This window comes from Danio rerio, chromosome 13, assembly GCF_049306965.1.
Source record: "Danio rerio strain Tuebingen ecotype United States chromosome 13, GRCz12tu, whole genome shotgun sequence".
Taxonomy (NCBI): Eukaryota; Metazoa; Chordata; class Actinopteri; order Cypriniformes; family Danionidae; genus Danio; species Danio rerio.
This window is the reverse complement of record NC_133188.1, coordinates 11,481,125-11,494,017: the sequence shown is the minus strand read 5'-3', so window position 1 is coordinate 11,494,017 and position 12,893 is coordinate 11,481,125. Positions and strand designations below refer to the sequence as shown.

At 36.0% G+C, this 12,893-nt stretch overlaps 1 protein-coding gene across 16 annotated transcripts in view; it reads left to right on the top strand.

Annotated features, from left to right (window-relative positions):
- cep170aa (centrosomal protein 170Aa) overlaps window positions 1-12,893 on the top strand; it is a 91,162-nt gene that overhangs the window by 11,845 nt on the left and 66,424 nt on the right. The gene's annotated exons all lie outside the window — the stretch shown is intronic.

Here is a 12,893-nt window from a genome sequence, read left to right as displayed (position 1 = left end):
CACATCCCATAATTTCCAAAAATCAACCTCTACTAAATGGTTGATATGTAGGTTTATGGTAAAAGTAAATATACTATGAAAATCAGAAAATATTAAGTGTAAGACAAATTTATTTAAAAACGTAATCAAAATGAAACATTTCTGAATAGTAAATTATCTTTTTTTGAAGTATGCCATAAAATATTTCAGATTCTCATTTAACGTTTTCTTGTTTTTTTTTTTTTTTTTTACAGTAAGATCAAAATCAAGTGAACTAACAGGATTATGTTTTTTTTTTGTAAACCAACAATGTTTTGTGTGTAAACCGTTATTAAAAATGGTCATGCTTTAAATTACTTTAGCAGTCATTATTTAAAACAGTCAAAATATGGTTAACCATTTGGAGGAGCAGGCAGAATTACCCAGCCCTACACCCTAACCTATTATCTAACCCCTGAAAACTTGAAATATATGGCTAGTTCTGTGATACTTTAGATCTATCCATTAATATTATCCATTTCTCCACAAAATTGGGCCTGCAAAATTCTGTAATTTTAATAGAAATCTGCATGAAAATTTGCAACAATAACTAACCACCAGTTCTTCTGTATAAGCCAGGGATGGGCAAACTTGATCCTCGAGGACCGGTGTCCCTGCAGAGTTTTGTTCCAACACTAGTCAAACACACCTGAACATGCTAATCAGTGTCTTTAAGATCACAAGAAATCTATAAGCAGGTGTGTTTGATTAGGGTTGGAGCTAAACTGTGCAGGACACCGGCCCTCCAGGACAGAGTTTGCCCACCCCTGGTATAAGCTATGTTTCATACATCACCGCACTATCAGAAATCAGACTAATGACCTGTTTTCTACATGAAAAGTTTGCACCCTTTAGAAACTTGCCACAGTTAATCCTTTTTGGAAAAGCATAAGTAAAATTTTTGCTCAAGGCATAGTCGCATACTCCTGTTGATGGCATCTTTGCTTTGCACTGAATCTCATTTATGCACTTCTGAAAAGAAATGGTCTGTGAAGAGAGTGCAGGGACTGAACGGCACATCCATACATCGTTCACACACAAGACACTAAATCCATTCCCTTCCAGAGCAAACTTCAACTTGAATTATCTGAATGAACATCCAGCCACTGTTCATTCTGTCAAGCCCACTCACCGTATTTATTTTCAAGCATTGAGTGTGGTCGGTGGATCAATTTCTCTCCCAGCATTAGCATACAAAGATGCGCTTAAAATAGATTAGCGGATACTGTCTGGTGACTAGTCAGAAGTGTAGTCAGATGCCTTCCGAGACAGACGGCTCAGATGCCCTCAGGCTTATTGTTGCAGCATCTGTTTCTGGAATAAGAATCAATTTTTTGATAACGCTAACAAAGCGCTCTGTGAGGGGAACTGAATGATGAAGATTTAATTTCTGAGGGAGGTTTTACGCCGAGGTGTTAGATGAAATCAATGAACCAAGACTGATTATTTAACTGTTTGAGATGCTTCAGTGATTTCACCTCTTCATGGAGAGACTGATAGTTGAGATTGACTATATAACTCAATGTGTTGATAATTTACTGCAGTTGTATTTGCCTCACAACATCATTTTACTTCCAAGGACTTGCAGATTTCATTTGGCATTCACAGAGCGTAGGACTTGTGAAAGAAGGCCATTCATATTACAGTACATTGTATCTGATGTAGCTAACCGTGTCTGTCATGAAGTTTTAATCTCACACAGTAAAAAGGTTAGTTCACCCCAAAATGAAATGTCTGTCATCATTTACTTCAAACATGTGTGACCTTCTTTCTATTAGGCTTGTCACAATATCAGATTGGAGGATTCAGCACCAATACCAATTGACTGTTCTTGGTACCAAAGCAAAACACCAAAACTGAACGACTAAATGTACAACAGTTCAGTTATGCCTTGTTCAGATCATATGATTATGTCACAATTTCCTTGACGTAGCGGGTCTTGGGGAGTCGTAAACGACAAATGGGCATCATGTCACAAGATTCAATTGTTTCTTTTTGTGTAATGTGGTATAGTTCACAACAACCGATACTGTGTTTGCCACACCTCACGACACCATGGGAGAAAGTTCAGCATATTATTTTTTCCCTGTTTTTCCATCACATAAGTGACTCTGCGCAATAGGAGCACATCATTTCTCAGTCATATCCGCGGGTGCTGCCTTTTAATCTGTAGGTCAGGTAATCACAAAAGGCTGCATATTTACTTATGGATGAGTCTTGGGTGATCAATCATTGTTTTTTTTTCTAAAAATATTAAAGTGTTTTAAGCAATTTTATTTGACAGACAAGTATGCAGAGATCTCCATTCTCATAACGAGTTTCTGAATTCTCTCAGTCTTCAGAGTTCATTCTTCTGAGGTAATCTGAAAACAGGCTCAGTGATGCTAATACATTGTAAAAGCCTGTCTTGCTTATTCAAATTACTTGATTAAACTTATTGATTTGAAACTGACTAGCGAAATGGATAATTTTGTCATTAAAAATGAAAAAATTTAAGATTTATTTTATTTAACAAACCAGTTTGTGCTTTGACGCTGAAGCATATTGCGGACTGGTTTTGAAGCACTTCACCTCATATGTTATTTATTTATTTTGTTTATCTAGTAAATAACTGATCAACAAAACATACTTTAAAATTAAGATGCAAATTTTACCAAACGAAATTAATTTCAAAAAGATATTTTATTCGAAGAAAAATATACAAATGATTTTCCTTGTTTGTGCCCGTCCACTACTCACTACTGTGCGGTAGATGATTTGTTTCGCTCTATAAAAAATAAGGATTTAATTAATGTTTCACGGCAATTGTTGTATCACAAACCTCTGTCATATATTTGCTGTTTTTTTTAACGTGTCATTGTTTTGTCTTGAGCATCTGATTTTCCTTGGCGTTGATGTGCTTTCATCTTCATGTTCAAATTTAGGTGTGAGAGAGAGAAAATATTTTAATATAAAAAATATAAATATATAAGTTTGATTCTATCAATGTCATAACAAATGCCCAAAAATATGTAGCCTAGTTGTCAGCAAGCATGAGTGTTAGATTGAAATAAGATAAAAAAAAATTAAATAAAATGAAGATAAGAAATATTGTTATATCAACTCTTGTGACTGCTTTAGAAAATAACGTTTATAATAGACGTCACAGGATGACTGATCATGAAGGAACGCATTTGTTGCCCACGACAAGTCAAGATTTTATCAAGACAAAATCGCGTAATCTGACATAGTGACTTTCATAACCAACAATACAAATTGTGTGATCTGACCAGGGCTTTAGTAGTAAACAACAGTTAAAAACAACTCAAAATCATTTTTTAAAAGTTTAAAAGGTCAAAAAGTCAATTTTGGGGATTAAAACATTAATAAAAATGCATGAATAAAATTCCGCTACACATATCAATCAAAATTGTGTTCATAGAGAGAGAGAAATGGCACCACAAATCAAAAACATTATACATTAAAGCTCAGCTTAAATGTGTGATATAAACTGCTATTGAGATCCTGTTCTTGAAACAATATTTACAAGCAGATAAAAGACATTTTCTGAAGCCGTACAGTAGTTTTATTTAAGCAATAATGAAATTTAGGCTACATTCATCAGGATATGTTTAATACATTTTTTTACAAGACAGCTTCTATTTACTTTCTTATTATATGTAAATGGATGGAGGCAATCATTTCTGAAATGGCATGAGAGCCAAAAAGGGAAGATTTTTTATATTGGGATTACTTTTTCACTAATGTCTGTTTGCTAGACTAACAGCAGAGATGGGTCAGGCTAGTACTCATGGGTCATCATATGAGGTCACTGGGATTAGGGAGGAGACTTACATGGTTGTGTCATCATCTGGCTGGAGAGCTCATTAGATGGGTGTATTCATTCTGAAAGTTAAGCAAGAGCTTTAGTCTATAAACAACATGTTCCATCATATGTTAAACAGCACATTTATTATTTAATTGGTCTCCACAAAATGGCAAAAGACTCTTTAGACACACAAAATTGTCTTCATCACTCACTAAGAAGTAAAAAACTAAATCCTGCTCACACTACTGATTGGCATTTAGGTTAACAGGATTTGCACACTTTCCTTTCAATATTTAATAAACATAACAAAAGGGACATGAGTGTGAAAATAGTGACCTGAATGTATTTGCAGAAGCTGCATTTCAGCATACAACTCAATTCAATTTACCTTATGTTTATTAATATATAGTTTTATGGTATTAGATATGAAAAAAAAAACTGAATGTCATTCATTATGCACAACTTTGTTTATTTGTGTGTAAAATATATTAATGAACATTTTCACAAAAAAAAAGAAAACAAATTTCACAAAATCAGTGTTCATCAAAATGTTTTACTAACTTTATTCATACTAAAATGCATTATAATTTCAGGAAAAAATGTTGTTAAAAATGTGCTATTGTTCATTTGTAATGTTGTTTTAATGTGTAGGAATACTTAAACATAATGCAAAAAAGCTAATAAATTCAAAATTCTCATCATTAGAAATAGTTAAGAACAAATTAATTTACATGCACACATTCGTTGTGAGTAGTTTTCCTTTGTGTAACATTGCAAAATAACTCATGCATTAGTGAGTGAGGCTCAGGGCTCTATTTTAACGGTCTAGGAACTGACTCAAAGGGTCCTAGCCTACATTATAATTTTCTGTTAATGACAATCCATATTGCGCCTGTCAGTTTCACTTTTTAATTTAATCAACTACTTTCACCACAATGGACAGGCTTTACAAACAATTCGCAGCACTGAAAGTATTACATAAACTCAGTCAGAAGGATGAGAGAACAGAAACTTTTTATATTACAGAATAATTTCACGAAGCGGCGTACATCTGTGTAACCGGTGCGTGAATAAAGCTCTTGATGCATCACTGAGATGCAGCGTGCAGCCCTCCGCTATCTCCAGACACTTTTAAAACTTAGCGTGACAATTGGAAGAAATCAGTGTGTTGAACATTTGACCAAGGTATTATTGAGCCTTTTCTAGTTTAAAATTTCAGATAGGCCTACTTTGTGTGTTAAGAGCTGGTAATAACCCTCTCTACTCCAGTGCTGTGAATGCGATTTGCTGATATAACAAACACAGCGTAAGATGATTTAGAAACAGCAATAAACTCCTTGTTGAAGGTCAAAATGAACCCATTTAATGCAAAACTAAATACATTTCCCCACTGATTATTTATATTAACAGGAACAATGGTCTTGGAGAAAGCTTTTCGTGTTGTCATGGAGGCCACACAGTTTGAATTGTGAATGAATGGAGAATGATTAACAGGCACAGCAACAGGAAACGCCGAACTGAACATGAATTTAACCACTTGAATATTGATCTGTGCTTCACTTTAAACTATAGAATGACTACAGAACATTTAGGATATAGTAAGCCTCATAACAACTTTCTAGGTCCTTATAATAGGCTACCTTCATGGCTTTTGTTGGCTAATAAATTTACACAGAATATACGGTACGTGCAAGATCGGATTTGGATCGGTACCAGCTGGCCGATACCCAATCCAGCAAAAATATGCTGTATCAAACTGATATCCGATCCAAGATGCGATAGTGCATAGTTAGGCTGTACAGTCAAGTTGAATGTGAGGTGGATATGTGATGTAATGATCATCACTTAGAGAGCATCTGTATCTGGATTTGTCAAATCGTTAATCTGAGGTAATAATCTACCTTTATTATTGTTTAATTACCTACAAAGTGTGAAGCTGCCTGGTTGGTTCCTGTCACATGACTCGTGGTTTGCTTGCGGCACTCTGAAATGTTTCAAACTTGCCGTTCTTGAAAAACATGATCGTGACATACAGCACTACATGTGTATCTCTTCCTAATTGCGTGCTGAAGCTGCCCTTCTCCATTTGAAATAACGAAATTGAGTGCACAAAAGACGCTATATGTGAACGTCCCCTTTTGTTGACTCGCAATATCAGACCTGCACAATGCAAGGCCCTGTTTTTGGTTGGATTCAAATTAAATAAATTCTTTGCGCGGGCCAATTACAGACATCCAGTGGGCCACATGTGGCCTGAGGCCCGTAAAATGCCCAGGTCTGAACAGAAAAACATGAGTGACTTGGGAGTGAGTAAATTATGGAGTAATTCCCGAATTAAGACAAAAGTTTGAATTATCTAAAACACATTTTTAAAAAATATCTTCAAATAAGAAATTTTAATAATAAAAGACAGCATCTTTCTGCCGTTTTGCCAGACATATCATCTTTAGAATATATTACTTTAAACCTTTTTGATGGGGTTGGACAAATTTCTTTATTTTACAGATTTTACAGCAAATTGCAAGGAAAGTACAAAAAATAAATGTATGGCATGGTGTCAAGATATGAGAGAGAGTATCACAAAGGATGAATGGCAGAGTATGTCTGAAGGCACAAACTAAAACAATTAATACATGATTTGAACATCTGCAATATAAATGGAATATGACACTGTACATCACTCCAGAATTACTTCACAAATTGAATCCAAACATTCCTGATCAATGCGTAAATGAGCAATATCACACGAGCAGCAGTGCGATATGGCTGTATATCAGCACTGGTGGGAGGTGTGCGTTGGCACGAGGCCACAGACCTCGCAGGGACGAGGCTGAATCCAACTTCTTATTCGCAGCCTCTTATTGACTCTGTCCGGCCCACCTTGAAAACCACGATGCTTTTTCAGCTTCTTATTCACGTTTAAAAAAACACACTAAGCAAGGGCTTATTATGCGGTCCTAGTGCCATCTTGTGGATAGACAATGTCAACCTTCTTTGGCTGCCGACGAGCTCTCAGAAATTGTAAAGATTTTAAAATAGGCACTATTCTTACAAATAAACTGCATAGTTGCAATCTAAACAACTACATTCATATTTGTCCAACTGTAACGTCTCTGCTTGTTGCTGGCTGTATGTGGGCGGAGTAATACACACAGAGTTGAAGGGTGAAGAGGCCTTTGTTTCATGTTACTGGCAAAATATCGCAAGGCTATCAGCCAATCAGATTCAAGAACCAGTAGGGTTGGCCAATGTCAACCAATTTGGCATTGTACGATGTCTAATGTGAAACATCGCGATGGACGATGGCATCGTCATCATGTGAAATGTGGGGGTTTGGGGATCGGTTTGGGTGTCTGAAGAGAAGGGATCCAGGGGTGAGAAGGGTGCACGACTTCTTTGAGAACCGGGAGGGAGACACGCGATTTCCAGGAGATTATCACTCGTTTGCGGGCATTAGGAGTCCCACAAATGCATAGAAACTCCCGGAACTACGTTAAACAACTATAGTGAGACGCGATCCAGTGGTATATCCTTCATAAACTCTCCGACATGCACTGCTCTCTGCCTGGAGCTCAGAGGAGCGCATGACAGCGTGTGGCTGTGTGTGTGTGGCTGTGTCTGTGTGTGTGGTCACGTGATCACGACGGGGACGGGGCGATGGATCACAATGCTGGGTCAGCATCGTTGTCTATTGGCCATCGGCAATGGACGATGGCATCGTTTAACGAGCCAAAAGAACCAGACAGAACTGTTGTATAAAACGCAATAAAGAGTTTGAAACTCTAAATCATTGTTTATGGAAGTGTCCTTTGGTTGAACATTTTTGGGAGAAAATTTCAAAACTTTTTGTCCATAAAACAAGATATACCCAAATGTCCAAAACTAAATATTTAAAAAAATGTACTTCTTATCTTTTAATGCTGAGTGAATCAGTGTCTTATTCCTCCTGGAGATGACTAAGAAAATGGAGACTCAGAGAAGAGCCGGGGGGAAGCAGAAGTTAGCCACACTTCCTGTTCCCTCCAAGCACGCTCAGTCAACCCCAAAACAATCCATCTTTTCAGACACAGTGCGGCGGGAGGATGCACTCATAGCCAGTATGCTGAAGTCACCCTTTCACCCCCTAAAAACAACATATGTCGCTCAGTTTTGAAAAAGAAGCAGGCTTTTGGAGCGGCAGAACTGCTTTAGATAAAAACGTTACTAATTGGTGACTCGTGTAATCTTAAGCATACTTGTGATAAGAGGGTGAAGCTCAGTCTAAAAGTAAAGTCGGCAGATTTTCTTTCTCGCTTTAAGCTTTTAAATTAAGTCTTTAAATATTTCTGTCCTCAAGATTGTCTCGACAGTCGTGCAGGGATTGAAAATTGAGGTCTGTCAGAGAGGCACGTGTTCGTCAGAAGGTACTGATGCCCCAACATTCTCCAGCTTCCAGAACTAAAAAAAAAAGCTTATATCACACCACATCAGGGCTTCTCTGCCACGTTGTGCTTATTGCTGAATTCCGTGGGTAGTTGATGGGTATAAAGGCTTTCCTGTGGTTGCTCTACTAATGCCTGTGCTCCAGAAAAGAGCAAAGCCAGCTGCTAGCATTCAGCAACTCCTCACAAGCTGCTACCATGATATAATCTATTGAGGTTGTGAACTTATTCCTGTCAGACACATTGTCCCAAACCTAATGACAAATATCGAAAAACAGATTTTGGAATAAAAGCACTCAAAGGATTTTTTTTTCTATTAGAATTAATCAAAACAACTAGTGAACAATAATTATTCCTTCAACGCTAGAGCTCGAGCTGCTACTTGAACCATCCATGCTGTATTCCTCTTCTGTGTTACAAGCGGGTGTCAGAAGCCTAAGGTTGTGTAGCGCCATTTAACTTCAAGGAGTGATTTTGCATACTCTTCTGCTCAACATCAGTAAAAATCGCTTGGGTTTGAATATGAAAAAAATGTCTTAAAGCCATGACGATAAGCACAAACGAAAAGCGTCCTGGTGTGTACGAGCCTTTACACTGTTGGGTTCCACACAATTCCTTCATGTTGTCCCAACACAAAAAAATTAAGTTGACCCCCAAAACTTTAAGAATTTTGTTGATTCAACTCATATTAAATAAATAGTTTGAACAAGCAGCAAAAGTATTTTTTAGTGTACACTGTAAAAAATGCTGGATTCTACACAATCGATTTGTGTTAGGGCAACATGAAGGAATCTAGTTAGATTATTAGTTTTTACCAATTTAAGTGTGTTGAATATAAAACATTCAAGTTGTCCCCCAAAAATCTGAAGAAATGTGTTGTTTCAGCTCATTTCAAATAAGTAGTTTTCGTGTATGCAGTAATGGTTTTTCAATGTAAAGCCCTTCCTACAGTATGTTTAGTTTTGCTAATAATGTGCGATAAATTCTCTTGAATGGCTGCATCCCAAACCGCCTACTACTCAGTAGGTACTGCATTTAAATTTAAACGTACTACTCGGCGGTTAGAAAAGTATGTTCTATACGGTATGAATGTGAAAAGTTTGAATGGAATTCAGACATAGTACATCTGCCATTTTATCATGGTCACGTGACCTACCTGCGTCAATTACATCGCTTTACTCCCATTCATGAATTCGCTCGCGGGGCATCATGGGATAGAACAGCGTGCATGGGATGCGCACTCTTGAATCTCGCCGGAAGTAGTAAGTCATCTGGGTACTTCTCGCATACTGATTTTCGAATTCTATGAATTCGGACATACTACTCGGCTCACATACTGATTTTAGCGTACCATATAGTATGGAAGTATGCGGTTTCGGACGCAGCATATGTTTAAAACAAGACATTATACAGTATAAGTTCTATCAAATAATCACAAGAACCCCTCTCTGTGTTGTACTTCTAGTGAAAAAAGAGAGAAAAAAGTCTTATCTTGTGATTTGTCTGTTCATTTTGTCTGAAAATTAAACTGAGAAAATCATACACCGGCGCAATAAGGCCAAGGCGTGAGTTGTTGCCATTTTCTGACCAGTGCAATAGTAATTTTCATGCTTTGCTCCTTGTTGTTTAAATAGCAAATCCATTTGCACCACTTTTTGGATTCATGGGTGTTCTGGTCTAAAAAGGAGGTGTGTTAAGGCGCATTGTTGGCGCGTTGCTATTTTGAGAAACTAAAATAGACTGTGCCGTTGACCATCCAAAAGAAGGTCTAAAGTCCAGTGCAGAGCGTGTTAGTTATGCGCCTATGCAGGTTCAAACGCTTAAACGTTGCTTAACACACATATGATGCACAGCAATACACAAATATATTTACATACGGAAAGAAATAAAGGATTAAAATGTTACAAAATTTATTTTTTATATATATAAATAGGAATATTTCCTCCATGCCTTTCTTAATCTCAGGGGGCTTTTTTCAGTTTATTCATGACTATTTGCATGTGTCTATTGTTATTATTATTGGTATTATTTATTACATGCATACTTATATTTGTTGTAATAAAGATAAGTTTAGATTTGTCCAACTGTTTTGGAGACGTATGCATCACAATGGGGCATAAGTATAGCACGTGTGTTTGGATATAACTCTTTGGATATAAGTTTTTTGACCACACTTTGTTATTATTGTTCATTTATTTGTTTCCTGGAAATTAGAGCTGAATTTTAAAAAAGTTTTGAAACAAATCTTTGCCAATAGACTTAGATGGTTAAAATAGAACCCTAAATGTTGTTTGGGAGTTTTTGCCAATTTCCTTCTTTTTTTTACTAAGCCAGTGTTTAAATTATAAGGTAGGAACATAATTGAGAAAACTGCCTTATGCAATGCATTTTACAAGTTTTGTATTTGTAGGTATAAAATATGTTAAAATATATATTTAAAGACAAAAAATATCTTTAACACTTTATTTTGATGGTCCATTTGATTATTAGTTGACTGTCTTAATTTGTTGATACTGCTCCCTTAACTGCCTTTTAAGTGGCTATAGACCTAACAGTCTACTTTTAATCTAATGAGAATTAGTTTGCATGTAGATACAATGTAACTTAAATTAAACAAACGGACCATCAAAAAAAGTGTGACCAAAATATCCTAAAAATAAAACACTAAAACTTACTTAAATTTAATTGCAGTGTCCCCAAAATAATAATAATAATAGTAATAATAATAATAATAATGTTATTTTTTATTATTGTTGTTGTTGTTTTTATTATTATTATTATTACTATTACTATTACTATTACTACTATCGTTATTATTATTATTTACCATAATAAATAATTAAATGGATAGTATCATGTTACTCAAATAAAGTAAATTTCATGCGTCTTGGTTGTATGAATCTACTTATCCTCCATAAGTGGATCTTCAGAGTTTGTAAGAGGAGGTTGGCTGTATTCAATTTCAGTGAGTGGATATTGTGTTCCAGCTTCTCCAGCAGTATAATCATAGTGCTCTCTCAGCAAATATGGGGCCCATATATCAAAACAGCACCCATTATTGGTCAAGATGTTGTCATAGCAATCTTTTAAAAAAAAGGGTTTTTATGATATTCAATGCGATGTACCCTTAGCTGCTTGCTTTCTGTGCACTATGATATTAGTGGCGAGGGTCTTCCAGGAGACTCAAACCGGCTTTCTTTACAATAATTGCAGTTATTTCAAGATTTGTTATTGGAGTTAAGATGTTAGTGAGACTCTGATTTTCATTAATCCATCTATTTGAGACTTGTAGGTCACACTAAAATGAAAATGCTGTGGTCATTTACTTGCCTTCTATTCATTACAAATGTTTGAGTTTCTTTCTTTTGATGAAAATAAAATAAAAAAGATATTTGGAAGAATGTTGGAAACTGATAGCCATTGACTTTGATAGTATTTTTCTCTCCTATATATATATATATATACAGTTCAAGTCAGAATTATTAGCCCTCCTAAATTATTCGCTGCCCTGTATATTTTTCCCCCGGTTTCTGTTTAACAGAGAGAAGACATTTTCTAACACATTTCTAAACATAAGAGATTTAAGAACTAATTTCTAAAAACTGATTTGTTTTATCTTGCCTTGATGACATACATATTACGCTAGATTTGTTTCAAAAACTATTCATACTAATGTGCGAGTTAAAAAAACTAATTAAACTTTCTTCAGAAGAAAAAATATTATAGGTATATAATACTGTATAAATACTGTGAAAATTCCCTTGCTCAGTTAAACATCATTTGGGAAATAAAATTTCCTGTTACCTAATGGCCACCATTATAAACGAATTTCTAGTTCTGTATGTCCTGCAAATAAGAATTCTAAAACGACGTCCTGATGGCAACTGCTGAAAGACATAGTTCAATGAGTGATCCGGGGTGCATAGGATATCCTGTGCTCTTTTTAAAACATAATTATTGTAGATTGGACCAGTTTGGTTAACACTGATGTTCTTGTCTGCCACATTATGCAGTCTGTTTTTCCTATAAAAAATAAAAAATAAAATCTGTTCAACAGAAAAAAGGAAACTCATAAAGATTTGAAATCATTTGAGAGCAAGTAAATGCTACCTAAACTCGGGTGAACTACTCCTAATTAAAAAAAGGGGAAAAAAAACTTTTAAAAACTTTAAATAACACAAAAAATATACATATGTGTGTACTATAATTTCTACATAAATTGTACCTTGCATTTTGTAGAATCTAAGAGGATTGGGAGTAGCACTGGGTCACCTAGAAGGAGGCAAGTGGGTTTGTGTGTCAGGAGGATACATTAAATTCCTCTTCCCAGACCATTTGCAGCTGTAGCAGGGAGCAGCTGAACGTGACCTCCTTTTCACAGAAAAAAAAAAACAACAAAATCCCAGAGCCCAGTAGGGTGTGCGGCCAAGTGCCTACATCACTTCCTGCCGCATCTGGCAATGATCACAGGCGGTGAGGGAGGAGGGAAGCATCCCGGGCCTGTGCAGCTTCAGAAAAGAGTCAGCATGATTTCAGTACAGTCTAACGGATCTGTTTCTTTCGCTTTCCCTCCACCCACATTCCACTGTCGGTTCAAATATAAATGATTGAGCGGGACAAACACAGTGAAGTGCCTTCTTTTTAAA